The sequence below is a fragment of the Lipotes vexillifer genome, unplaced genomic scaffold, assembly GCF_000442215.2.
Source record: "Lipotes vexillifer unplaced genomic scaffold, Lipotes_vexillifer_v1.1 scaffold441, whole genome shotgun sequence".
Classification (NCBI taxonomy): domain Eukaryota; kingdom Metazoa; phylum Chordata; class Mammalia; order Artiodactyla; family Lipotidae; genus Lipotes; species Lipotes vexillifer.
The window spans coordinates 906,088-934,049 of record NW_006773600.1 but is presented as its reverse complement, the minus strand read 5'-3'; the positions used below and the strand labels follow the sequence as shown (position 1 = coordinate 934,049).

Sequence of the window (27,962 nt, the reverse complement as noted above, 5' to 3'; positions counted from 1 at the left end):
GTTTGGCCAGTGGAAGGTGGGAGGAAGTGACATGTGCCATACTCAGGTTGAGTGTCTGAAACATCTCACACAGTTCTGTACAGAGTGTCTTGATTTATCTATCTCTCCATACAGAGGCTCCTGTAAAGTGTCTGAGAACCCGTTGGTTTTGGAGCCACACAATGGAAAGATTGTGAATAATAAAAATCATCATTTATTTATTTATTTTTGGCCATGCCACGGAGCATGCGAGATCTTAGTTCCCTGACCAGGGATCGAACCCATGCCCCCTGCAGTGGAAGCGTGGACTCCTAACTACTGGACTTTCAGTGTATTCCCCAGAGTCACCATTTAGAGGAAAGCTACCCAGGAGACCTATAAGAGTAGGAGAAATTGCATTGCAATTTTCATGAAAGGAAGATTTTTTGTTGTTTTTTAAGCCACTGAGGTTTTAGGGATATTTGTTATACTTATTCTAATCACTATTTTCTTGATTACTACTTCCATCTATTCTCCATTTCTACAGTGTATTTTTGAAATTATAGAGTCTTCAAAAAGTATTGGTCATTTTGTTCTTTTTAGCACATTTTAAGGGTCAGAAGTAAATACACTTTAACAAAAACAACCACATGAAAGAAAAGAAATCCATTTATTGATTATGTGTACTAAATGGATAAAGTAGGAAAATTAGTTATTTCTCAGATTCCAATTTTACGATCCCTGCCCACAGTTTAGGAAATACTCCTGGTCTAGGACTTCTCTCCCTTGGAACTCTACGTTAATATCTTCTGCAGCTGAACCATTTTCTAGTTTGTCATTTTTCCCATTCTTTCATGAAAGAAGAAGGGTAGGACTGTGTCTCAATGGAAGAATATAATGCCAATATGTCAACTTCATTCTATGACTTATTCTTAGTTTTTATAATGTCTCAAATTCTATTCATCAGAAAAGAATCCAATTTTTATTTGTCTAAAGTTGCAACAACTGAAGTATGAAGAAGTAGTTGCTATTTACTTAAGCAGACCAGTTTAATAAATTGGGTTAATCCAGTTTTACATTTTGACCTGCGGTATGTTTTAGACAAACAAGATTTAGTTTCTAAAGCTAAGTATTAGTATAGATTTTTTTAACAAGAAAAGAATATTCATCTGTGAAGGATGGTTCCTATAGCAAAACTGAAATCTGATTACCATTTTTATTCTAACCCCATGATTAATCACAGAGATAATATTTAAAAAGAGTTCCTGCATGTGTAAAAGTGGAGAATGTAAAAAAAAAAAAAGATTTCTCTCAGTCATGATGTACCAAAAATACAGAATTTCCCTGATCAACTATTGCAGTAGAAAATGTATTGGTGACCTCTGATACCTTCTTCTCATTCTTTATTTCTGGGTACACTGGAGTGACTTCCAAATGCATGTACCTGAAAATTCTTTTCCCAAAGATTTTTTTGGTTTCCAGAGTCTACTCTGCCCATATTGTCAGCAGGCAGAAGTTTTGAGAAATTAATGCTCACCCCCATATCTTTGAAAAAATTATTAGTGGGAGTTGGTGTACAAATACCTCAGCTACCATGGTCTTTGGATGGGATGACTCAGAGAGACTGTTTCACTGTTTCCCAGAGTTCCTCAGGAAAATTAAATTCTAATTCTTCACAATTGTCACCAGTTTAATAATGCATCCTGTATATATGTGTGTGTGTGTGTGTGTGTGTGTGTGTGTGTGTGTGTGTGTGTGTGTATACTTTTTTTCCCACGCACACTTTCCCAATACCTTATGGGTATTTCTGGGAACATTTTTCAAATGCCCATTTTGCATTTGCATTTGAGTCTTTGTCATAGAGATTGCTTCTGGGGGAACTCAAAAAGATACATGTTGATAAAGGGAAGTATGATGATAAATTATTCTAGAATGTTAACAGTTTGATTTTAGCTTTAGGAGCCAGCTACACATCTGACTCATTTGTATTTTCATAACCTTTATCAAAAGTTATTTTGTACATATTGAGTGTTAAAATATTGATTAGCACATATTTTGACTCATCTAATTTGCAATATAATTTTCATGTAATTACCCGGTATCTTTTTTAATAATAAGTTTAGCATTTTGTCCAGCATCAATTTCAAGGTATAATTTTTTTCATTTCATCTCTAGAGAAGAGGAAATCTTGAATACTCTTTTATTCTCCTCTATTGGTGAGTTTCATTTACAGTAGTCAAATTTTGTGGAACAGATTCTGAAGCATATCGCTGGGTCTGTAGAAGACTTAGCTCTTCTTAATTCCCCATAAACATTGCCTGTTTCATACCTGTTCACTGCTTCTTATTCAGAGAACATAATGGAAGAGTTTCTTTGAAACCAGTTTAGCACTATCTTTCTCAAGCTGATTGTTTCTCATTCATTACTGATCAAACACACCCTCCTGAGTGAGAGCTATTCAGAGCACCGACTGGAATCCTTTCCTGATTCCACAGGCACACAACCAGAGTAGCTACCAACAGCTTTCTCTCAGTTGCTCTGCACCTGTTCCTACTGCCTTTAGGTCCTTGTGCTCATTCAACCTGATTCTGAAAATCCCAAGCATTCAGAGCCTTCTGGACTGGACGTCCCCACAGGCTACTTCCAATTATATTCCGTCAGTTTGCAATGTTATTTGAGGACCACTATATGTAAAACATTCTAACTAGAAGATATGGTGAGAGATAAAACAAAAACACAAGGCCTTTGCCCTAAAGAAGTTTATAATTAGTTGGAGATTTGAAAAATAGACATAGAAAGGAACGTGTTTGAAAAATAGGCTGGTGAGTAAAATGTATATGTGTATTAAAAGTACTAAGGGAAAAGTGATATGAAATATGACATCAATTAGAATGTCTTTCCACTAGGTATATTAAAGAATTCAAGGAAATAGGTATAATTATTACATCAACGTGCACTTAATTGCTAGGTTGTTAGGTAAAAACTATCAATTCTTGAACAAACTTATTTACTGAAAAGTAGCAATGTTTTTCACAAAAGTTGGTGACTATTCTAATGGGCAGATATGTTGATATTTTTATGTTTATTTTTACCAACAAGTTGAAACAAATGTTTGTGTCTAAATTCAGTAAAGGTTCTTTCTCGTATCTAAAATATTATTTAAAAGTTTTATCTGTCATTTTAAAATGGTAAATTCATTGATTAAACCAAGTAAAAGGACCTTTAGAAAACAGACCATTGGCTATGTGAGATTCCTTAGCCTAAAGTTAAATGACAGGCAGATGTTCCTTCTGAGTCAACCAGAGACTCAAGATTGGTATTCAGTGTTCTGATTTCCAGTTCATGGACCCTCTGAGTCTAGTTTTCTCCCTGAGGATAAAGTCTACTACTATCAAATCTATATTGCATACATATTTCATTTTTAAAAGTTAGAAGCAATATAATTTGTACAAATAAAGTAGCAAATAAAATGATTTGAATCTGAAAAATATGTATGAGGATGTTTAATTAGATTTATTTCACATGTTTTTAAATCTAGCAAATTCTGAGTCTCACTGAGAGGATAAAGTAAAAGTTTGAGTAGTAAAGTATTACAGTTGAGGCTATTATGTGACTAATACTTTCTCTGAATTTATTCAGAATGTATTACAGTCTCAAATTTATAACAGTCCCAAGAAAACCTAGTAAGCTTTGCTCTGCAGCTCTGTCTATACCATGAGTCAGATGAAATAATTTGGGATATTAATTCTTGGCTAGCTTTATAAGACAAGGTGGAAAGATACTCATAGAGGGTAAAAAAGCAATTAGATTTATACAAGATAAGAAGCTCTTTAAAATTAAAATGACTTCTACCTCCAAATTTAAATTAAGGCAAGATTTCAAAAAAATTTTTTTTCCTTTGACAATTAAAGAAAATGGTTCTTGTCAGCCTGGCCAAGGATATGACATGTGACCTTGTTTTGATACTTCATATTTTGAAAAACTTAGCTCTCTTCTCTTGATACAGGGAGAAATTAACAGTTTTTAGCATCTGTCCCATACTGGTATGGCTGAACACCATATATTAAAGTATCTGAAAAGTACACCTACTTTCAAGCTCTTAAATTGAAAATGAAATGAAAGCATTTAAACTCTGCTAGAGTGCAGCAGTTTTGTTTGTTTTGTTTTGTTTTTGTTTTTAATTCATGGTCACTTGGGTTTGACACTAGGCTTAGAATATAAAAATTCATGTTTTTTTATGAGGTAACTATGAGGCATATATGTATTCAAGACATTCAGATGGCTGTGAATGAAGTCAGTTTTCAGGTGTCCATCCCTAAGAGTTATATTCAAAATGTGGGGTGAACACATAAAGAAAGGCTTTTAGAAATCTTTTCCAATGTTCAGAATGAGCTAAATTAGAGAAAGGGTAACAGATGCCATTTTGTAATCCCACCTCCAACTGTTTTATTCCAGTCCCTCAGCAGAACCCCACACCTGCTTCCTGCAGACCTCTCCTACAACTGTAGTACTCCTCTTGAATTTATCTGCATATCATTGTCAGATCCATCTCTCTTAATTCAGGGCTCATCATAATACTTGTCACTAAAAATTCTACATTCATTCTGTACTTTTTTATAAAACTCCAAATTCCTTGTGCTTGGTTTTTTTTCCTACTTTTGACATGTAATCCTTCATCCTCCCAAACCGATGTCCTCCTCACCTCGCCTCTCCTCTGTCTCTTGCTCTCTGTATCCTAGCTGACCTTGGCCCTCTCCCGCTGCTGAAGGGCCTGGGCTTACTTCTGTCTACACACTGTGTTCCTGTTGTGTCTTCTGCATCCTCATCTCCTCTGTTTTGACCAATTTCCCAACCTTGCCTACCCTTCAAGCTTCCTTGCTGACTTCTTGAATTCTTTCTTCATCTCTTCTCCTGCGAATTATAATTTTGTTTTTTTAACTTTATACCTCAGATATTTCATGGAATTACCTGCCTCTTTATGTTACCTGTACAGTATGCTTTGTGAATCCTCCAGGCCATTTTAAGATTCAGTTTTTAAGATTTTTAGAAAGGTTATGGTGAACATACAGTATTTTTTATAACATCACCAGTGACTCCATGATGTATTAATATTCTCTAGCCGTCTCTATACCCTGAGTTATATCAAACATGAAGTGGGAGAAATGAACTTTATAAATAGCCTCAAATCATTCAAAGGCAATTTTTGTCATCAAAAGAGCTCAGGCCATGTCAGATTTTGTTTTCAAATGGGTTATGGAAAATCTTTCCTTTTTGAGAGCTTCTTGTTCTTTAGAATTGCGTGGAAGAATTTGTTTAATTGTACATGAGGCACAAGGTCAATCTGTATCAATAGTTATTTTGTATGTTGACAGGTATTATATAATGATTCATGCCTATAAATTTTGTTTTTCTAAAGGCCTTGTAAACTCCTAGAGAGCAAGGATCACCTTATGTCATTATTTAGTATACTCCTGTCCAATGACCAGCTCAATGCTGAACTTGCAGTAGGGTATAAGAAACGGGTGTTTGTGGAGGGATAGATTAATTTCGGAGGTGCACCTAGAAGTAAAATCAAACTACTTGACCTAATCTCTTTCAGAATGTGTATTTGAATGTTTATCTTTCTTTAGACATGTGGCCCCTCTTTTATGACCTCCAAATTCTTAGAAATAGCCTATATAACTTAAATTCTGTGATTCCCCATTTCCTGTCATAAATAACATTGCCAAATAATAGTAATAATATTTAAACTCTTTATGGTTTTCTACTGCTTAAAAATTGGGTTCTGATAAATTTCCTGAGTCAAGATCCAGGCAAAGAAATGATGGCATGTGTCCGTATGTCCATTGGGAACAGATAGCAAATGGCTTGTGATTTTAATGGCAATTCACTGAGAGAAGACAGTGTGCTGTAGTTGGAAAACTCAGTTTCTTTCCTTTATTTTCTCTGTGAGTATGAAACAACGTTTTCAATGAGAGGGTGACATCTGGAAAAAAATGCCTTTGAATAGTGTGCTTTGTGAGAGTGAAATCCTACTTCATGTGGTATTATATATAGTGGCCCATTCAGTATTCATTCAACAAACAATTCTTAAATGGTGTCTGTGTGGCAGATTCTATATGACTCTGTGTTGGTGTTTTACAAAGTTGACACAGTTCATATCGTCAGAGAGAATATGATCCAGAAGACATAGTTAAGATACTTACTGTAGTAGTTGAAATGCTGAGCTAAGATTGAGAAATCAATGGTTCCATGTTTTCTTATGCTGGCCGTGAGACTTGCTAAATTATGAATTCAATAAAGAGACAACTTTCCTGGGTTTCATGATTATTTTTCTTTCTAAATGAACAGATTGGACTAAAATATCTTTAATCGCCACCAAAATTTTAAATTCCTTCATTCTGAATTTTTTATAGAAAAGATGCTTCAAATTAAACAAAACATCTAGAATGAAGATTTTAAGTGTGTGCTGGGGCATGGAAGAGATTAAAGCTCCAATAAACAAAAATTTACTTTTTTTTTTCCTAAGAACAATTCTGAATAATTATAATGATATTTCAGTAAACATTTTTTTAGGTACCTATTAGCCTCGGGGATATTAAAATGTATAAAGCATACTATCTGCCCACTAATAAGTTACAGCCTCTTTTGAAAGTATGAATAGATGTAAGCTCTTACACACAAAGATGTATTACAGAAGTCAGGGAAAGAACTAGTCACTAAATATTGGCATGATTAAAGGAAAGGCTTGAAAGAAAGTTACAAAGAAAGATAAGACTTAGATCAGTTGAGATGGAGAAGGGAGAATATTTCTGATTGGGAGAATGGGACTGGCCAAGGGTGGATATGAAATTATGTATGGCATTCTTAGGAGAGATTGACTGTATTACATTGGTGGGAGAGAATGATTTGGGTAAAGGTTACAGGACAAATATTTTCTGAATATTTAGGCAGTGGCCGGAATGTAAATTTAAATAGTTCGTTTATCATCTTGTGGGGAGTGAGGAGCCATATATGAATTGCTGAGCAAGGCCATGTGTATAGTTTGTAATGTGAAAAAAAAATTGCTGGTAGAAGTATGAAGGATGAAGAGAGAAAGCAAGAAAAGCCTCATTTCCTACACCTGTGACTTGGGTCACTCAATTTAAATAGCTTGTTCGAGTCTTCACAGCATGTTGGTGGCAGGAATTAGAAAGTAAATCTTTTAACTATGTGATTGGTATCATGGTGAAATTGTCTTAGAATGAAATAATATCAGTAATAAAGAAACTCTGGTAAGTTTTCCTCTTTATCATGTTATTTTTCACCAACTCAGCAAAACACTGTGAGCCTGAGCTGTTTTAAACTATTGTCAATAAGCTAATTTATTTAGTGAGCACACATTTTTGAGTTTCTGCTCTTTATAAAACAATACTAAGTGTGGAGAAGGTGTTACAACTAATAGGAACTTAAAAAAGAAAGAGAGTGTATTTTTTTAAAGAACTGAAAATATAGTCTCTGTGCTCTAGTTTGGAAGAGAATGGAAAATCTACCTGAAATGAGGTAACAGATTATTATATGGTTTGTCAATTAGTACATTAGAAGATTTATTTTTTCTTTTGTATTTCATGATTTCCTTTCCCACTGAATTTGTTTTATTTTATTTGAAGCACATGTAGACACAGAACACATATCCTCCACATAATTTAATAATTTTATAAGGTCATTTTTAATGGATTGTTGCTACTGAATTTTCTCACTCACCATAGTAAGTTCATAACCATTCAGTTCTGTCTTTCATATAGTCTCTTCTTGCAAGGTAAACATGCAGTATTGTGCTAAAACAGGAATGAATCACTATAATTGGTCATTTTCACTACAATTGATAGAAGAAAATGAGGTGGAATGAATCCATTCAATATGCATAAAAAGTTATTAATTAGTAAGCCTTTCAGTAAAGATTGTATAGCCTTTTCAAAATGTTCACTATGTATGAGTTCATTTCTAATTGTGGGGCTTTTTTAGTATCTCTTCATACTTTTCTTTTCCAAATATTATACTGTGCCAACTCTAATTTTTCCTGTTAACACCTCTCAGAACTCACCATCCTTCTAACCTTGCCAAAATGCCCCCACGTGTATTCTTCTGCTTCCTTGCAACCAGACTGTGTCCTCAGGAAGTCTTGTTGGAGATGCTTCTTTCTTTCTCACAGCCCTGAAGCCACATTGTGCTTCTTATCTCTGGTTATATATCATGATCTCTTGTGAACCTTTAAAAAAATTACAGATCCTTAGTCAATTTCAGGTTTCAAAAGTAGGTATCTGCCTCAAAGTTATGCCCTTTTCACACTCTGTCAAAATCCAAAGCTCTCCCTAAAGGTTTTTGAAAATTGTCCTAGTTTGTAGAGCTTTCTGCCTCCTGGGCTTCCCCTTCTCTGTCTCTGTCACCATGCCGTCCTATTTTGCCCAAACAGGAAGCATGGTCCATTTGATTTCACACAAAACTCCACAATCACCAAGCCTCCATGAACACAGTAAACTTTATTAAAACTTGCAAGCTATGATGGAGGCAGATTTGCATCCCAGCAATACAAACAACTTTACCTGGACCTGGTGGAATTATTGATCTTCTTGTGTTCTCTTGGTGTGTTCAGATGCTCTATGTCTTCCTGGTGCCTTTCTCCTGGTGCCTTTCTCTTTCTTTCAGGAACAGTACAATAATCTTACCCCCATCTTCCACCAACTCCTCCCTCATGAAAAACAATATAGCCTTCCTTTGAAGCCTAATAGGCCGTGCCTCCAGTCCTTCCAGTTTCACTTTCATCTTGAACACTTATAATTGTATATTCAAAAGGGTGGGGCTTCCCTGGTGGCGCAGTGGTTGAGAGTCCGCCTGCCGATGCAGGGGACACGGGTTCGTGCCCCGGTCTGGGAAGATCCCACATGCCGCGGAGCGGCTGGGCCCGTGAGCCATGGCCGCTGAGCCTGCGCGCCGGAGCCTGTGCTCCACAATGGGAGAGGCCACAACAGGGAGAGGCCTTCGTATCAAAAAAAAAAAAAAAAAAAAAAAAGGGTGATCTCCTTGGGGGAATTAGTGTGAGATAGTAGATTATAAAATTCCTCCACCTCATTAGAGTTACATAAAGAGTATCTAGATCTCTGTAACTGCAGAGTGCCTAGGCAATATCTATGATTGACCCTACTTGCTTATACTTTTTATTAATATGTATAGGTATATGTTAAGACCATAAAGGCAAACCTTTACCTTCAAGTCAAACATGACAATTGATAACTCTTTTCAAGTGTTTTAAGCACCAGAACTGGAAAGAAGAGTTATTTTCCAGTATTTCAAAGATTTCTCTTAACATTGTATTTAGTTGATTATTGTTATAATAACTTTGTAGCAGGCATTTGTTCAACAATGCACCGCGAATCAATTATGTGCCACTAATCTGGGCACCACGGTCAGTAGAGTGTCATTCTTTTTTTTTTTTTTTTTTTGGGGTACGCAGACCTCTCACTGTTGTGGCCTCTCCTGTTGCAGAGCACAGGCTCCGGATGCGCAGGCTCAGTGGCCATGGCTCATGGGCCTAGCCTCTCAGCCATGGCTCACGGGCCTAGCCTCTCTGCGGCATGTGGGATCCTCCCGGACCAGGGCACGAACCCGTGTCCCCTGCATTGGCAGGCGGACTCTCAACCACTGCGCCACCAGGGAAGCCCAGTAGAGTGTCATTCTTATGAGTACAGACATTGAACAAAGCTGCTGGGTTCCAATCCTGGATCTACCATTGTCAATTCTGTAATTTGTGTAACCATATAATCCATGTATTTTCACTTTCTGAACATCATGCTACTAATTGTGCTCATTATTATTATACCAGATATATATGGTTGTTGTAAGGAGAAAGTTATTTAGGACATTTAAAGTTCCTAGATCCATGGCTGACACAAAGTCAAAGCTCAGGAAGGTCATCTCTTAGTTGCTATTAACAAGTGGCATGCTAGCAGTATAGAAGACGACAGAGTAGTTTCAAGAAGGGTGGTCATCACTGTCTGCATTTTAAACTTAATATGAATTGATGCTTCTAAAGAGGCACTTCAGTAAATTAGTGGACCACTTCCAAGGGTAGGAATTGTTCAGCGAGTTAATCTAATCACAAGAGACCGTCTCCACAATTACTAGCTTTATGACCTTGGACAAATTTCTTAACCCCTTATTAAAGGGCAATAATGATATCTAGTCCATATAGCTGTTATTACATAATTATTACAACTGCATTTACTAACATTAATCAAGTGCCTACTATTTGCTCGGCAAAGTGCTGAGCCCATTTTAAGGATTTTGCCATTTAATTCATACAACTATAATGGTTTAGTATGGTGACTGACATGGTAAGAACTCATTAAAGGATATCTAGAAGAAAAATTGTAGGAATGAAAAGAAGAGGGCTTCCCTGGTGGCGCAGTGGTTGAGAGTCCGCCTGCCGATGCAGGGGACACGGGTTCGTGCCCTGGTCCGTGAAGAGCCCACATGCTGCAGAGCAGCGGGGCCTGTGAGCCATGGCTGCTGAGCCTGCGCGTCCGGATCCTGTGCTCCGCAACGGGAGAGGCCACAACAGTGAGAGGCCCGCGTACCACAAAAAAACCCCAAAAAACAAAAAACAAAAACAAAAAAGAAGAGGCAGTGGGATGTATCATATTGATTTTATTTGTTTATGCATAGGTACAAGAGACTTAAGCATATAAAATCATTATATCACTATTAATACTATTACTACTCAATAATAACAAAGATAACATTTCATAGCATTTAGTATGAATATACACTTTGTCAAGTTCATCACGTGTTAATTCATTAAATATACACACTTTTCATTTTATAGATAATGAAATTGAGTGTAAAGAAAGATAAATGATATAAGACAGCAGGGGTATTTGATGGGAGTGAGATTCTGGAGGGAATAGAATAAAAAACTCAGGTAGGTAACTTGAAGAAAATCTAACTTTCTTGCTTTGTAATAACAAGGCAGGCAAGAAGGAAATAGCAAAAGATACAGATAAAGTAGGCTGGTAGTGGCTGGGAAGCTGAAGTTTTGGTCTACTAAAATAAAAGGTAAGTCATTTGATGAGAATGTGGGCAGAGGCTGGGTTAGAGGTCTGAAGAAAATTCTGCATATTTGGAGCATTTGTGAGGCATGGAAATGCCATTTATTTTGAGGAGGGTGGCTTGTGAAACATCATGAAAGGCTCAGTTAGTTTGGCCTGTAGGTACACCAGGCAAGACAGAGGGAAAGAATAGGGGCCCCATGTAGGAAAAGGAACAATCTGGGTTTACAATTGCAGGGATAGACTGCCTTTTTGTATCTCTCAAAGTCCAGGTAATAATCTTGTTAGAGGGTGGCTAAGGTGGAATGAAAGTTACCATCCTTTTGGTAGAGGGTAGATAAGGAATTTAGAGTTAGTGAGGACTCATGCAGCACTGATGTGGATATTGAAATCACTGAGTTTGATGGCAGGAAACATGGTGGAGGAAGAGGTTGTAAACTAGGTATAAAAGAGTTCCTTAAGAAGTTGATGGAATGGATAGGTTAGCAGATGATGCAATATGAATAGGAAAAGAGAAGCTGCATGTATATAGTTCCCTGTGCTACACAGTAGAACCTTGTTTAACCATCTATATATAACAGTTTACATCTGCTACTCCCAAACTCCCAATCCCTCCCTCCCTGACCCTCCCTGATTTTTCTATTTGTGTAGATTTTAACTTTATTTTAAATGCAGTTTTTAATTCATTATTTTCCTTTACTAGGCATAGTTTCTGGATGACTGTCTATAGCTATTTGCTGTAGGTCTCTGGCATTTTAGATATCCACAAATTGAAGAGAATATACAATTTACTTATAAGTTCCTTAGCTGTCTTCCTAACTTCCAACTGTCGGTTGTGGACTGAAGCAAACTTTGAATCATTGTTACAATAATATTTTAAGGTTCTATCCAAGAACTTTGGAAAACTTTGTAGATATGTCTGTATTAATCATTTTCACGTGGCCCAATAAAACCAGTTCATTAAACACACCCCACAGTGAGATATAGTACAAATTCTGGTCCTTAATGTCTTCACATTTTGATAATAGGTGTTTTCAGAGACTGAAATTTTCAATTAACGTAAGGATTATAAGTGCTCCTAGGGGACATAAGAATATTTCCTCTGTTCCCTAGTTAAATTGCAGTATTATTATCCTTGGACTGTTAAGCCACAATTTTGTTGAAAAGACGATGCTTTTTGTGGTGGTTCAATAAATGTAAAAACTATTGCCAACATGGATGGAAATTTGAATTAAATACAGTCATCTAATCTCAAAACATAAGTAATGTGTACATGGAAAGAATACGATTTGAAGTTGAAAGAATGACAATTTTCACCCCACTGTTTTTTTTTTTTTTTTTTTGCGGTATGCGGGCCTCTCACTGCTGTGGCCTCTCCCGTTGCAGAGCACAGGCTCCGGACGTGCAGGCTCAGCAGCCATGGCTCACGGGCCCCACCACTCTGCGGCATGTGGGATCTTCCCGGACTGGGGCACAAACCCATGTCCCCTGCATCGGCAGGCGGACTCTCAACCACTGCGCTACCAGGGAAGCCCCACCCCACTGGTTTTAAACATAATATGTACTACCTTTATTTAACCATTATACTAAGGTTTGTGCTAAAATACAGGGATTGTGCTTTAATGCGCAGGAGAGAAAATGTGAGAGTTTGTGTCTTATATTCAAACACATTCATGTCACAATCATTCCAGAATACATAAGATAAATAAGAAAGTGATATGATATAATAGGAAACATGAGCAATGCCTCTGGTCCTGTCTCTATTTTAATAGTAAATGGCTATGGGAAGGTAATAAATTGTCTTTAAAGTCAGGTTTTCTGTTGCTAGAAAAGGAACAGTGGTAACAACCTTTGCAAAGCTGTTTTGAGAGGGCGGGGGGGAGAGGGAGAGAGATTGATTGATTCATCTAATTACCTGATTGCAATACTAGGGTAACTTAAACCATCTTTACCTGTGTGCTATCCCTTTATCTGAATCTTCAGTTCAATACTATAGTTTTGTTGTGGTTTTCTGGTTTCTTATGAGCTGATTGCTTTACTTCATCAGACCCAAGTGTTATTTTGAAACTGTGCTTCCTAGAGAAGGCCACAGGGCCAGTTGACCTAGATGAACAAGAACTCTTTAATAATCCTTCTTAGACAAAGAATGATCTCAAGATAAGTATTTTTAAAAGGAACAAGAACTTCTGTGTCTGAATACTATAAAAGGGTAAAAATACATCAAAACGGGCACATTAACTGAAATTTCATATCAAGAACCAACTGATGGTTAAATTTTTGATGATTAAAGTGATGATGCGATAATACATAGAAAGTAATACATAGAAAGTAAAGCTACTTTGAACACTTTTTGTAAAATTATTGGTTATTCAGCAAAAAAACGCAGTATTAATGATCTACATTCTCCTGAATAAACTTGAGCCTGGATCTTCTGAATCTGTTGTTATTTTATTAAATTAGCATTTCACGTCAAATATTTAAAAACATTGTTATGTGTGGAGATTCTTTCAATTCTTTCAACTCTATCAACAAAATATAATTTTGTTGTCCAGGATACAGTATAGTATAATGCAAATACAAAGATGATATGGATTAAAAAAATATATTCTGCTCTTTATGTTAGTGGTTAATGAGCAAAATATTGCATCTAAGTCTAATTAAAATGACCAATTGATAAATATACTCTAAGACTAAATTAATGGAAGTCTACTATTTAGAAGTTCATCTTTTTCCTATTTTCTATTTTTATAGTATGTTTAAAGTAATTTTAGGCTGAAGGGGGTAAAGAGGTACAAAGTTCTATTTGTAAAATAAATAAGTCACGGGGATGTAATGTACAACATGGTGACTACAGTCAATAATATTGTATTGTGGGAGAGGAGTAAAGATGGCCGACTAGGAGGACGTGGAATTTGTCGCTCCTCACAAATACATCTACAAATGGAACAGTTCTCATAGAGCCTGCTGAACATTAGCAGAAGACTTTGAACACCTAAAAGGACAAGAAAAGATTTCCCTCACAACTGGGTAGGATGAAAGAAAGAATAAAAAAAGAACACAGGAATCATAAAAGGGGCCAGCAACCCCAGCGGGAAGCTGAAGGTGAGGGAAGTCCCTGCACTCAGAAAAACTCCCTCACAGTGGGGAAGTCAGGCTGGGACAGAAAAGGACCTTCTTGGGATCAAAGGCAAATGCAGCGGATGGTCTGTGGAAGGCAAGACAAAGTAAGAACTGCATGCATGGTCTACACCGCAACTCTGCACATTCCAGCCTAGGTCCTGAGTCACCTGTTGCAAAGCGGGGCTGTGTGCTGGAAAGTGGGGTTTGGAGCACGGACCCAAGGAGGGGACAGCTGTTGGCTGTAAAAATACAGCCTGAAGGGACAGGAGTAAGGAGCGCCACAACCAGGAAAGTCTGTGGAAAAAGCCTGGGACACCATAGAAGCAAGGCATCATTGTTGAGTGGTGTGCAAGGGGCGGAGCCGCCATTACAACCCCTTTCCCACCCACCAGCTTCTTCAGCCTCCACGGGCACTGGGGGAGACTCCCATTGGAGTGGACCCACCTGCCCCTCGGGCCAGGGTCTCCTCAGCCCTCGTGGGCTCTAGAGGTCTGAGTACTACCCATCCCAAAGCCTACTTGGGAATCAACCCTGGGTGGCCCTGCCTGGGATGAGAGTCCACTGATGCTGGCTGGGGCCGAGTGCTAAAGCGTGGGGATGGGAGAATATATCCAGGGAGAGCGCTGTTAGAGTACTGCTGTTGGCTTCATGGATACAGCAGAGGGGACTGGAGTGAGGGTCTCCGCAGCTAGGAATGCCCCTAGAGGAAGTGTGGTCTCCCTGGAAAACAAGGTGCCATTGTTGAGAGGCACATGGGGGGCAGGGCCACCACCGCCCCCTCACGCCAGTTCCTCCCTCTGCGGGCGGTTGGAGGGACTCCCACCAGAACAAGCATGCCAGGCTGTTGCAACTGCCTGCAGGTCCCCACCACTGCAGGCAACTTGCACACACCCCCATTTGTGGCCACCGTACCCCTCCCCAGCCTGAGTAAGTGTGCCCCAAGCAGCCACTGCTTTCTTTCCCTCTCGCCTGGGCAAGGAACAGACGCCTGAGGGTGGTGCACACGAAGAGATGAGGTCAGAGCCAGCGATGAGCCCCAGGGGTGGTGCACATAGGGAAGAGGAATGGAAATCTTTCCGTGCAGCTACACAAGCCTCACATTAAATCCCCAAGATCAGCTTGGTAAATCCTGCATCTGTGGAATACCTGAATAAACAATGAGTATTCCCACAATTGAGACTGGTCTACTCTTCACAGCAGTGGACTTTGGGGGCAAGTACACAGGGGAGTTGGGACAGGTCAGAGTCTGAGCTTGGCCCACAGAGCCCACAGCAGGTCCAGAGATCTACTTAGAGGTATTGGAAGGCTTCCTGGGGAGGCAGGGATTGGCTCCACTCATTAGAGGAGTAAGGACACTGACAGATGAGGCCCCAGGAAAATATTCTTATTACCATCATTACTTTTTTGTTTCTTTCATTTTGTTCAGTTGTTGGTGTTGTTGCTTTTACTAATTTTTTATCTTCTATTTTTAATTTTAATTTAAAATTTTTTTTAAAAATATATATTTTTATATTTCTATGTTTAGTTTTTGTTGTTTTGTGGGTTTTTCTTGTTTTTGTTTTTTCTTTCTTTTTTTGATTGTTTTTATGTGTATATTTTATATTTTCTTCACTTTTTTTGTTGTTCATTTGCTTTCTATTTTTATTTTTCATTTTTGTTTTTTGTTAGTTTAGCCCTTATTGACTGTTCTCATTTTTTAATTCTTTGTTCTCTTGGTTTTTTTCTCTCTTCTTTTTTCTGTGTATGTGTGTTGTGTTGTTGTTGCTGCTGTTTGTTGTTGTTTTTGCTATTTGTCTTGGGTTTTGTTTGTTTTCTTTCTTTATTTCTTTTCCTTTCTTTTCTTTCTTTTTTCTCTGGCCACACTGTGTGGCTTGTGGGCTCATGGTTCCATGGCCAGAGGTCAGGCCAGGGCTTCTGGGGTGGGAACACCAAGTCCATGATGCTGGACCTCCAGAGACTTCCCAGTCCCAGGGAATATTAATTGGTGTGTGTGCTCATGGAGGTATGCATAGCATATCAACACCAGGACCTGGCCCCACAAAACTGCCTGCAGGCTTCAGTGCTGGATACCTCATGCCAAACAACCAGAAAGAGAGGAACACAGTGCAACCCATCAGCAGAGAGGCTGCCTAAAGTCATACTAAGCTCACAGACACCCCAAAACACACCACCTGACGCATCCCTGCCATTCAGAGGGAAAAGACTCAACTCCACCCACCAGCGAACATGCACCAGTCCCTCACACCAGGAAACCTACACAAGACCCTGGACCAACCTTACTCACCAGGAAGCAGACAACAGAATCAAGAGGGACTACAACCCTACAGCCTGTGAAAAGGAGACCATAAACGCAGTGGACAGAATGAGAGGGAAGAGAAATATGTTGCAGGTGAAGGAGTGAGGTAAAATCCCACAAGACAAAATAAATGAAGAGGAAATAGGCAATCTACTTGAAAAAGAATTCAGAGTAATGATAGTAAAGATGATCCAACATCTCAGAAATAGAATGGAGGCACAGATCGAGAAGATACAAGAAACACTTAACAAGTACCTAAGAAGAACTAAAGAATGAACAATCAGTGATGAACAACACAATAACTGAAATAAAAAATACACTAGACAGAATCGATAGCAGAATAACTGAGGCAAAAGAACAGAAGTGAGCTGGAAGACAGAATGGTGGAAATAACTGCCGAGGACCAGAATAAAGAAAAAAGAATGAAAATAAATGAGGACAGTCACAGAGACCTCTGGGACAATATTAAATACACCAACATTTGAATTATAGGGGTCCTAGAAGAAGAATAGAAAGAGAAAAGGCCTGAGAAAATATTTGAAGAGATTATAGTTGAAAACTTCCCTAACATGGTAAAGGAAATAGTCAAGTCCAGGAAGCACAGAGAGTCCCATGCAGGCTAAAGCCAAGGAGAAACATACAGAGATGCATATTAATCAAACTAACAAAAATTAAATACAAAGAAAAATGATTAAAAGGGGGCTTCCCTGGTGGCGCAGTGGTTGAGAGTCCACCTGCCGATGCAGGGGACATAGGTTCGTGCCCCGGTCTGGGAGGATCGCACATGCCGTGGAGCGGCTGGGCCCGTGAGCCATGGCCGCTGAGCCTGCGCGTCCAGAGCCTGTGCTCCGCAACGGGAAAGGCCGCGACAGTGAGAGGCCCGCGTACCACACACACACAAAAAAAAGATGACTAATGAGAATATACTGTATAGTATAGTGCAGGGAACTCTACTTAATGCACTGTGGTGACCTAAATGGGGAGGAAATCCAAAAAAGAGGGGATATATGTATATGTTTAGCTGATTCATTTTTCTGTACAGTAGAAACTAACACGACATTGTAAAGCAACTATACTCCAATAAAAATTAATTTAAAAATATTGTATTGCATTTTTAAAAGTTGCTAAGAAATTAAATCTTAAGAGTTCTAATAACAAGAAAAAAATTGTAACTTTGTATGGTGACAGATGGTAAATAGATTTACTGTGGTGATCATTTCACAGTGTACACAAGTAATGAATAATTATGTTGTATACCTGAAACTATTATAATGTTATATGTCAATGGTACCTGAATAAAAAAGTGATTTTTAAAAAAATAACAAGTGACAAGATACTACAATGCCATTTTCAGGGCAGGAGCCACCAAAATGCACTCAAAGAAAGACAGGCACAAATTTCTCTTAGTCTGTCTCACACTATGCACTGGAATAGTCACTGCCTCCCATTATTATTAACTACTAATTGCAAAAAGTTCTGTGTCTGCCTTCTTGCACAGTTCAGATTTTAAATGAAGAGACCTCATTTATTGCACAGCTAAGGTGGTTGCTTTCTCCAATATGCTCAGTAAGATACAGGCAGTTACTCTTTATCTGAGATGGCTTTTTCATTTACATAAACTGTGGCACTCTGCACCTTTGATTAACATCTAGGTTTCTCTGCCTCCTACTCACTCACTGTGTTCTCCAGAGGTGTGTCCATTTTACTGTGTTTGACTTTGAGAAGGAAAGCTGAAATGCATGTGTGACATTATTAAGTATTTTCTGACTGCAGTGCATTAGATTTACTATTTAACTATGGTGTATGGTGTGTTCATTAATTACAAAGGTTGAACAGCAGAGGTAAAAACAAGTAGACAATTACCAACAAATCATTAGTGGGAAAATTTGGAAAGCAGTATTATTCTTAGTTTGGTAACCTCGTGTTTTCATGCACATAGAGTCATTTTCTAGTAAAGAGTTTTGGATGAAATTGAAGCAGTTAATTGACACCTTAATCAAATGAAGATGTTAACTATAGATGTGAGAATCCAAACTTTTGAAAAGATAAAATGGCCATAAGATAGCCTTTTCTAATAATGGATACCATAATTAAGAATTGAGGGTAAAGTTTCTAGCATTTTCTCAATTGTTTTTAGGGATCCCAAATCAATGGTTTTATTTTATTCTTGAAATGAAATAAGTGGTACTAGTTTATTTAAGGGGAGGTCTGTAAAGGATGCTTTTAAATACTTTCATAAAAGGAAGAACATTATGGCAGGTTTCTAGGGTTTTCATATTATTTTCTAATTTCTGAAGGCTTAATATAAATAGATTTCTAGTCCTTGGGAAATATAAACACACACACAGATAGATATGTGTGTGTGTATATATATAAATACATACACATATATAATGTATATATAATATATATGAAATATAAAATGCTTGTGTATATATAAATATATATGTGACACTAGCTAAATTCATACTAAGAATATTTTTTTAACTTTTGAAAATCATTTTTTAACATTTCAGCTGAAAAACTATCCACCTTCCCTAAATCTAATGTCACAGATTGTAGGGCAGATCTCAATCTGATGCATTTTGAAACAGTTACCTGAATGAATGCCTCCTGAAAAACCAGGGAAAAAACTACACTAATTCACCTCTAACTATATTGTTTCAAACAAGGTAGTGTAGTAAGACTGAAAACTCCAGTGTACATAGAAGTCTCCTACATTGGATTTTCGGCTATATTACTCCAGCAAGTCATAAGCTGTATTCTACTGTGGATGTGAAGAGAAAATTGATTTAGATAGTTCTGTACTGAGCCATTTTTTTCCACCACTGGAAATATTTCTGTTGATAAAGTTCATTTCTTTAAGGGGGAAAAGGAAAGAAAAATACTCCATGGTTTATATGCCATCATGATCTTCTGAACATTATGAGACTAAATGTTACATAATGTCATACAGATATGGCAGTCTTGTGGAGAAGCATTTATTTTTCTTTCATAACCAAAGATAATATTTTAAGGATTGTGTCATGTCTGAGAACTTTGACCTTACATTCAAGTTGATCTGTGAAGCAGTTTATTGAATTTGCTGATGTTTATGTAATTTCCACCAGAGATTATGAGAAAAATTCCAAAGGACATCCGCCTTGAAAGCAGATGTGTTAATATAGTACATGTCTTGACTGCCTAATATTTCAGCCCAGAGGACAGGCAGGCCTTCCCACCCACATAATTGATTTTGACCTTGCTTGCTGTCCTGGGAAGCTGTGTATATTGCAGTCAGTGAGACTTGTTACACATTAATGCTGTTTTACCACAGCAGCATTGCAAAGGTCATTAGGTTCCAACTCCTAGATCAGCAAAATAGCCATTTCCAGGTGCTGCATGGAAACAGAAAGAAGATGCTGTGCATTTCAGTTTGCTCGGGATCAACTCTAGCCTCATTTTGGATGTTATGGCAGGTCAAACTGATTTGAATTTATCAGTGGCCTGTTTGTTTAGTAAAGCCAGAAGCCTGAGCACTTCTGTAAGATGTTGCCACTACCGTATAGTGAAAGCTACAGATAAATGAGAGAAAGAGTTGGACTTGCTAGACAAGTGAAACTCTGGAGAAGTAATCGAAAGAGTGACATTTTACTAGGGTGTTGGAGCACAACCTCATTATTTCTTTTTATTGCTACACTGAGGTGCTTTTTAGGTGTTAATTATCACCATATCAATGAGAAAGAGCACCAAATATGATTTCAAACCTATTAAATCCATCTCCTACCTGACATGGTGATTGAAGGTTTAAATCCGTCCTCTTTGAAAACAATGTATCTGAGCTGTGCCTCTCAGAATCAGGGTTTAAATATAAACTGAAATTCAGTAGCTATTTTTATGATTTAGGAAACAAATTTGGGCTTAAAATTAAATGATGCTTGTTTGCCTAATGGCACAGGGGTGTTTTCAGTCATCATTAAACTTGCAAATCAATGATGACACTTTTGTTTAAGAGGTGATTGGGAGGAGGAAAAGTGGATGAGTTCAGACTATTCTCCATGTTATACTAGGAAGAATAGAAATGACAGCTGACTCAATATCAGCAGCTGTGGTTGCCAGGAATAATGTTTTTTACCTATATCTAGTGATTTTGGTGAGTCTTAAGAAGAGGTAGTTGAGTCAACTATATTCCATGGCTCTGAGGCAATAATTCCCATGCTTTCTTGTCAAGTCACTCTGGCAAGAACATTTTTCACAAAGGAGCAGCAAGATGGCTTCAGACTGCTCTTGCACCTTGGGGAGTGACAGTAGCAGCAACTGACAATCAATTATTGCTAAGCTTTAGTGTGTATTTGTGCATGTGTGGGTGTGAGAGAGAGAAACAGAGACAGAGACAAACAGAATATGCATGCCGCAGGAGGATAGGGTTACAAACTCAGTATATCAGAGCAGTTGGCTCTCCTGTTCACTTGCCTATAAGTGAAAACATCTCAATCAAGTGAGCTATCTTTGGCAGCAGCAGCAGCAGAACTTCTCATTTCTAAGGCTTGCTTAGACTACGATGAAGACAGAGCCTGGTTGGGGTAGAGGAGTAGCCACAAGCATAGGTACCACAGATTTGTGCTCTTCTTACCTGAAGTTCAGTAATTTTGTGAGTAAATGTTTCTCAGTAGGTTGTATGTCCTAAGTCAATTTCTGGAGTGTTGGAATATTTGTTGCCTTCTTTGGGAGAGGATTTGTTGCTCTCCTTGTTCTGTCATGCTAGAAATTAATCTAATTATCTTTTAGAATATATCAAGAATACTACATTTTTATTCTTTTTAACTTTACTGCTAGAAATATTTTTACATTCCCATGGTCCAGTTTATTTTCCTTTCCCAAGAATAGGGTGTTTATTTATTATTGCATAATAAATTACTCCAAAATTAGTGGCTTAAAGTAACAAACATTTATTATCTCACAGCTTATGTATGTCAGGAATTTGATCATGGCTTAGGTAGGTCTTTGGGCTCAGAATCTGTCACAAGGCTGTAATTAGGTTGTCAGCCAGGAGGACTGTAGCCATCTCAAGGTTTGACTGGGGGAAGATTCACTTTCAAGCTTAAATCATATGATTGTTGGCAGGCTTCATGTCCTCACCAGCTTTTCCCCAGAGATAAAAGTCCCCTGCCACATGGCAGCTCACAACATGATAACCAGTTTCCCATAGACCAGGCAAGAAAAAGAGCAGGAGTGGACACCCAAGAGGAAAACCACTGTCCTTGTAATTTAATCTTTGAGGTAAAATCCTGTTACCTTTGCTATATTCTGTTTATTAGAAGTGACCCACACTCAAAGGGAGAAGCTTACACAGGTCATACATACCAAAAAGAGGGTCTTTGGGGTTCATTTTAGGAGCTACTTTACAACAAATGGTAACTAGTAACCAGAGGCTTTAGTGAAAAAAATGACAGTTTACTTAGTCATTTTTACAAAATCTCAAATGGGAAAACTATTTTACCTTTATATTTTCACCTAAAGGGATTAATTTTTTGTAATTTGATAGAGTATTTGGGAACATAAAAAATGTAGAGATAATAGAACAAACAACTACGTATCTACATCCTACTTTAGTAACAGCAAGGCCAATGTAGCTAAAATCCTCTATGTACCCCTGCTTTCTTAAGGATAATTGCTGGCCTGCCTTCAGTGTTCTTTTCAATATACATTTTTATAATTTTATAATATATATGCATTATTTAACAATATATTATTGTTTCATTTAAAATCCTCATATAAATGCTCCCTTTATTTTATCTATTCATATGCTCCTAAGAATATATGTTAAAGGTTGCTGGAAAGAGCATTAATCATAACAGCAGAACAAGGAAAAAAAAAAGGGAGACTACATATTCTTTAACAGTAGAATGGGGGTGAAAACTGTGGTATATTTATAAAACTATTATACACAGTGAAAATGAATAAACTGGAATCACATATTAACATGAATTCATCTCACAAGCCTTTAATCAAATATAGAATATCTTAAATAATACATATTTTCACTCAACTAATTTTTAAGTGATTTAATGTTATTCTTAGTTACTTCTTTAAAATGTATATAAAGAACTTTTTTATTAAATAACTAAAGGCATTATGTTATCTAATATTCTGTTGTTCTTCAGGTCACCAACTGGTTATGTGAGGTAATCAAACAGAATATTTCTGAAAATCCCAGGCAAGTGTAAACTTTAAATGACTAATTTCAAACCTGTCTTATGATTATGCTCATTGTATATGTTAGGTGTTGATAGGATCTATATGGGTCCATTTGGTTTGAAGTTGGTTGCCCTGGAAACAAATCATTCTTTCTTGGTCTCTTTTCTGAATGCTTAGACTGTTGATAGATGATGTATTTGTGCCCTCATCTCCTCACCTCATTTTTCTCTCTAACAGTTGGGAAAATTGCAGCAGCTGTGGCTAACTATTTACATTGAAAATAATAACATGCGTAAATAGGATCTTTCTAACTCTTCATTACTGGCAGCAGAAATAAGTGGGAATATTGGCCTTGTCTCATCATAGAAACAGAGCCACATCCAGAATGAGATAAAACAAATGATTATAAACTCAGAGCAAAACAAGAGAACAAATTAGCAAAAGAAGGTGGTAATAGTGTAATCAACAATACATGATCATCCCAGAAGAATCAAAGGGATCCAGTAAATATATTTCTTTAGAAAAGATTGAGCTCCATCTGTTGATTTACAAATTCTAAGTAATTTGAGAAGGATTGAGTGACTCTTGGTCTCAATAACAATCAAAAGTCACCTTGTGTTTAAGGCACATCGAGATTCAGTAGAGTATTTGGTTAATAGCATGAGTTAGACCATACTATTCAAATCCATGTCTGGATTTGAAAATCATCTCAGTCACTTAAAAGTTATGCAATCATGAGAAGTTTCCTAAATGCTCCAGGACTGTTCCCTTACTTGTAATCCTCATAACCCTATAGGGTTTCTGTTAGTATTAAGTGGGTTAGTATTTATAAAGCTTGTAGAACAGAAAGTAATCTATAAGCATTATATAAATATTAGCTTTTATTATAGTTAGATATACAGATTGTGTGATTTTCCAATTATTTGAAAATGGTTAATATATTACTTTTAATGAAAATAATTATTTTCATTATTACAGTATTTCTGTAATACTCTATGCTCTACCCATATTGGTTATCTATATCTATATATCTATAATATCTAGTAATATTAGAATTAACTTTCTAATTAACTATAATTACTAAACAATTTCATCAAAATGTATTGCATTGGACTCACAGCACTGCATAGGATATGAAACAAAAATTTGTCATTCTTATCCAAGTTTTGACTGTTTGCATTTGTTACATGTTTCTGTATGCATAAATCATATATAGTATTTTTTGTGTTTCATTAGTTACAGAAATATTGTGAAATGATATGCATTCTTTTGCAACTTAATTTTTTTATTCCACATGAATTATTTTGGAGTTATCTAAGTTAATACATGAAGATTTAGCTCACTTATTAAACTATAGTACAATATTCTGAGTAGATAGTGATACTAAAACTTTTCTCTGAGTTTCTGCTAGGAACTAATTGAATATATGTGTAAATGTCTCTGTGTGCACATCTGTAATATTTTTTCAATGTATATATCAAGAAGTGGAATTACTTGGTCTGAGAGTGCATCTTCAACTTTACTCAGTATTGTAAAAATTTGTATCCATAATGTTGGCTGCTGTGAATAAGGCTGCAGTGACTTTGGAGGGCTGATATCTCTTTGATATACTGATTTCAATTCTTTTAGATAAATATCCAGAAGTTGGATTGCTGGATCATATGGTAGTTCTATATTTAATATTTTGAGGAGTCTCCATACTGTTTCCCATAGTGGTTGCACTATTTGGTATTTCCACCAATAGTTTACAAGGGTTTCCATTTCTCTATATCCTCAGGAATACTGTTTTCCTTTGTTGTTTGATAATAACCATCCTAACATGTGTGAGGTGATACCTCATTGTGATTTGCATTTCCCTGATGATTAGTTTTATTGAGCATCTTGTCATATACCTGTTCACCATTTTTATGTATTCTTTGGACAAAAGTCTATTCAATTTGTTAGTCCATTTCTTAATAGAGTTTAGTTTCTTTGCTATTGAGTTGTATGAGTTGCTTACAACTGTTGGCCATTTTTATGTCTTCTTTGGACAAAAGTCTATTCAACTTGTTCATTTTTTAATAGAGTTTAGTTTCTTTGCTATTGAGTTGTATGAGTTCCTTACATATGTTGGAAATTCACTCCTTATCTAATATATAGTTTGCAAATGTTTTCTCCCATTTCATAGGTTGCTTTTTCACTTTGTTCTTTGTTTCCTGTAGTGCAGATTTTTAGTTTGATATAGTCACACTCATTTATTTTTCCTTTTGTTGCCTGTGCTTTTGAGTCATATCAATGGAATAATTGCCAAGATCAATATCCAGAAGCATTTTCCCCATGTTTTCTTCCAGGATCTTTATAGTTTCAGGTTTTATATTGATGGCTTTGATCCATGTTTAGTTGATTTTTCTGTATGGTTTAAGTTCAGGATCCAATTTCATTTATTTGCATGTGGCTATACAGTTTTCTCAGCACCATTTGTTTAAGAGACTATCCCTTCCTTGTTGTGTATTCTTGGTACCCTTGTTGATCAATTGATCGTGTGTTCATGGATTGATTTCTGGTCCCTCTATTTTGTTTCATCCATCTATTTGTCTTTATGGCAGTAAAATACTGTTTTAATTACTATAGCTTTGAAATATATTTTTGAAATCAGGAATGTGATGCTGCCAGCTTTGTTTTTCTTTCTAAAGATTGTTTTGGCTATTCATAGTCTTTTATGATTCCGTATTAATTTTAGAATTATTTTTGTTTCTGTAAAAAAATGCCATTGAGATATTGATAGGAGTTGTATTGAATGTGTATATCATTTGGGGTTGTATAGATATTTAACAATATTAATTATTCCAATCTGTGAACATTGGATATTTTTCCATATTTTTATGTCTTTTAAAATTTCTTGCAGTAATGTTTTGTAGTTTTCAGTGTACAGTCTTTCATCTACTTAGTTTATTTCTAAGTATTTTATTCTTCTTGGTACTACTGTGAATGAGAATATTTTCTTTTTTTTTTTTTTTTGCTGTACGCGGGCCTCTCACTGCTGTGGCCTCTCCCGTTGCGGAGCACAGGCTCCGGACGCGCAAGCCCGGCGGCCATGGCCCTCGGGCCCAGCCGCCCCGCGGCACGTGGGATCTTCCCGGACCGGGGCACGAACCCGTGTCCCCTGCATCGGCAGGCGGACTCTGAACCACTGCACCACCAGGGAAGCCCGAGAATGTTTTCTTAATTTCCTTTTCAGATAGCTTGTTTTAAGTGTATAGAAATGCAACTGATTTTTGTATGTTGATTTTGTTTCCTGTAGCTTCATTGAATTCTGTTATTGGTTCTAAAAGTTTTTTCAATAAGTCTTTAGGATTTTCTATATATTATGATCATGTAATCTGTAAAGAGGAACAGTTTTACTCTTTCTTTCTGAATTGTATATCTTTTATTTCTTTTCCTTGCCTAATTGCTCTGCCTGGGACTTCCAGTACTATGCTGAATAAAAGTTTTGAGAGAATGTATCCTTGCCTTGTTCCTGATCTTAGAGAAAAAGCTTCAGTTTTTGACCATTGCATATGATGTTAGCTGTGGGTTTTTTATATATATATATAGAGAGAGAGAGAGAGAGATTTTTTTAAATTGAACTAGAGTTGATTTCCAATGTTTCAGGTATACAGCAAAGTGATTCAGTCATATATATATGTGTGTATATATATATATGTATATATATATATATATATACACACACACACACACACATATATATGCATATATATATTCTTTTTCAGATTCTTTTCTGTTATAGATTATTACAAGATATTGAATATAGTTCCTTGTGCTATACGGTAGTTCCTTGTGCTACAGTAGTTTCCTTGTTTATCTGTTTTATATATAGTAGTATGTATCTGTTAATCCCAACTTCCCAATTTATCCCCCACCCCTTCCCCTTTGTAACCATAAGTTTGTTTTCTCTGAGTCTATTTCTGTTTTATAAATAAATTCATTTGTATCATTTTTTTTAGATTCCACATATAAGTGATATCATATGATATTTGTCTTTCTCTGTCTGACTTCACTTAGTATGATAATCTCTAGGTCCATCCATGTTGCTGCAAATGGCATTATTTCATTCATTTTTATGGCTGAGTAATATTCCATTTTATATATATATATATATATATATATATATATATATATATCACATCTTCTTTATCTGTTCATCTGTTAAGGGACACTTAGGTTGCTTCCATATCTTGGCTATTATAAATAGTACTGCTGTGCACATTTGGATGCATGTATCTTTTCAAATTAGAGTTTTCATCTTTTTTGGTTATATGCCCAAGAGTGAGATTGCTGGATCATATGGTAACTCTATTTTTAGTTTTTTAAGGAACTTCCATACTGTTCTCCATAGTGGCTGTACCAATTTACATTCCCACCAACAGTGTAGGAGGGTTCCCTTTCTTCACACCTGAGAGAGAGTGTTTTGTGGATTAGGATAATACATGTAAAATGTTTAAGAACACTAGCATATAAATCTTTATTGTTTAACAGAAAAATTGTTCATAATTATAAAATAATAACACACTTTATCACTATCAATGATTTTGCCTTATTTTATTCATATTAATAATGCTGCCATAATATTATTCTGGTTAGTATTTGGCTTTTCTCATACACCCTTTATTATTAAAATATTTTATAACATTATGTTAACATTGTGTTTAGTTATGTCTTCTGTAAAGAGCATATCATTAGATTTTTTAAAAGCAAATTCTTGTCTTTTATTATCAACTTACATTAGTATTATTAACATATTTGGCATATTTCTAGGATGTTATTCATTAATTTCATTTTATAGGGTTTTTTGCCTTATTTTATTTCCTTTATACATTTTATTTGTTCAAGTTTTACTTATTCTTTTAATGTACTTTAAAATTGCACATTCTATTTTTATATTTTAGTAGATAAACCTAACTTTTGGTATGCATTTTCAACCTTCTAAGTTAAACATCAATCGGTATCTCTGTTCCTTTCATAATGCATGTGTTTTAGATATCTTTAACTCTGCAGCTCAGTCTTCTTTGTGCTAGAGCTCACAATTTAAACTTTACAGGATGTAGTTTTAAAAACTACATATATAATGTTGTTAGCACTGAGAATTAAACAATGAATAATGTATTCTAGTTTTCATAAAACATGTCTTTTACCTCGAGTATTATCTAATTAATGGTATTTTCAAAGGAGGGGGGAGGATAGAATGACATTTATTCTACAATGCTCAAATTGATATTAATTAGCTAAACTTCCTTAGAAAATGCAAATTTTGTTAGTTTTATCTGTTTGAAAATATTGCAGCAACTTTG

General features: G+C 36.4%; 1 protein-coding gene across 1 annotated transcript in view; it reads left to right on the top strand.

Annotated features, from left to right (window-relative positions):
* The window catches only part of MDGA2 (MAM domain containing glycosylphosphatidylinositol anchor 2), an 846,526-nt gene that overhangs the window by 463,848 nt on the left and 354,716 nt on the right, over positions 1 to 27,962 (top strand). The gene's annotated exons all lie outside the window — the stretch shown is intronic.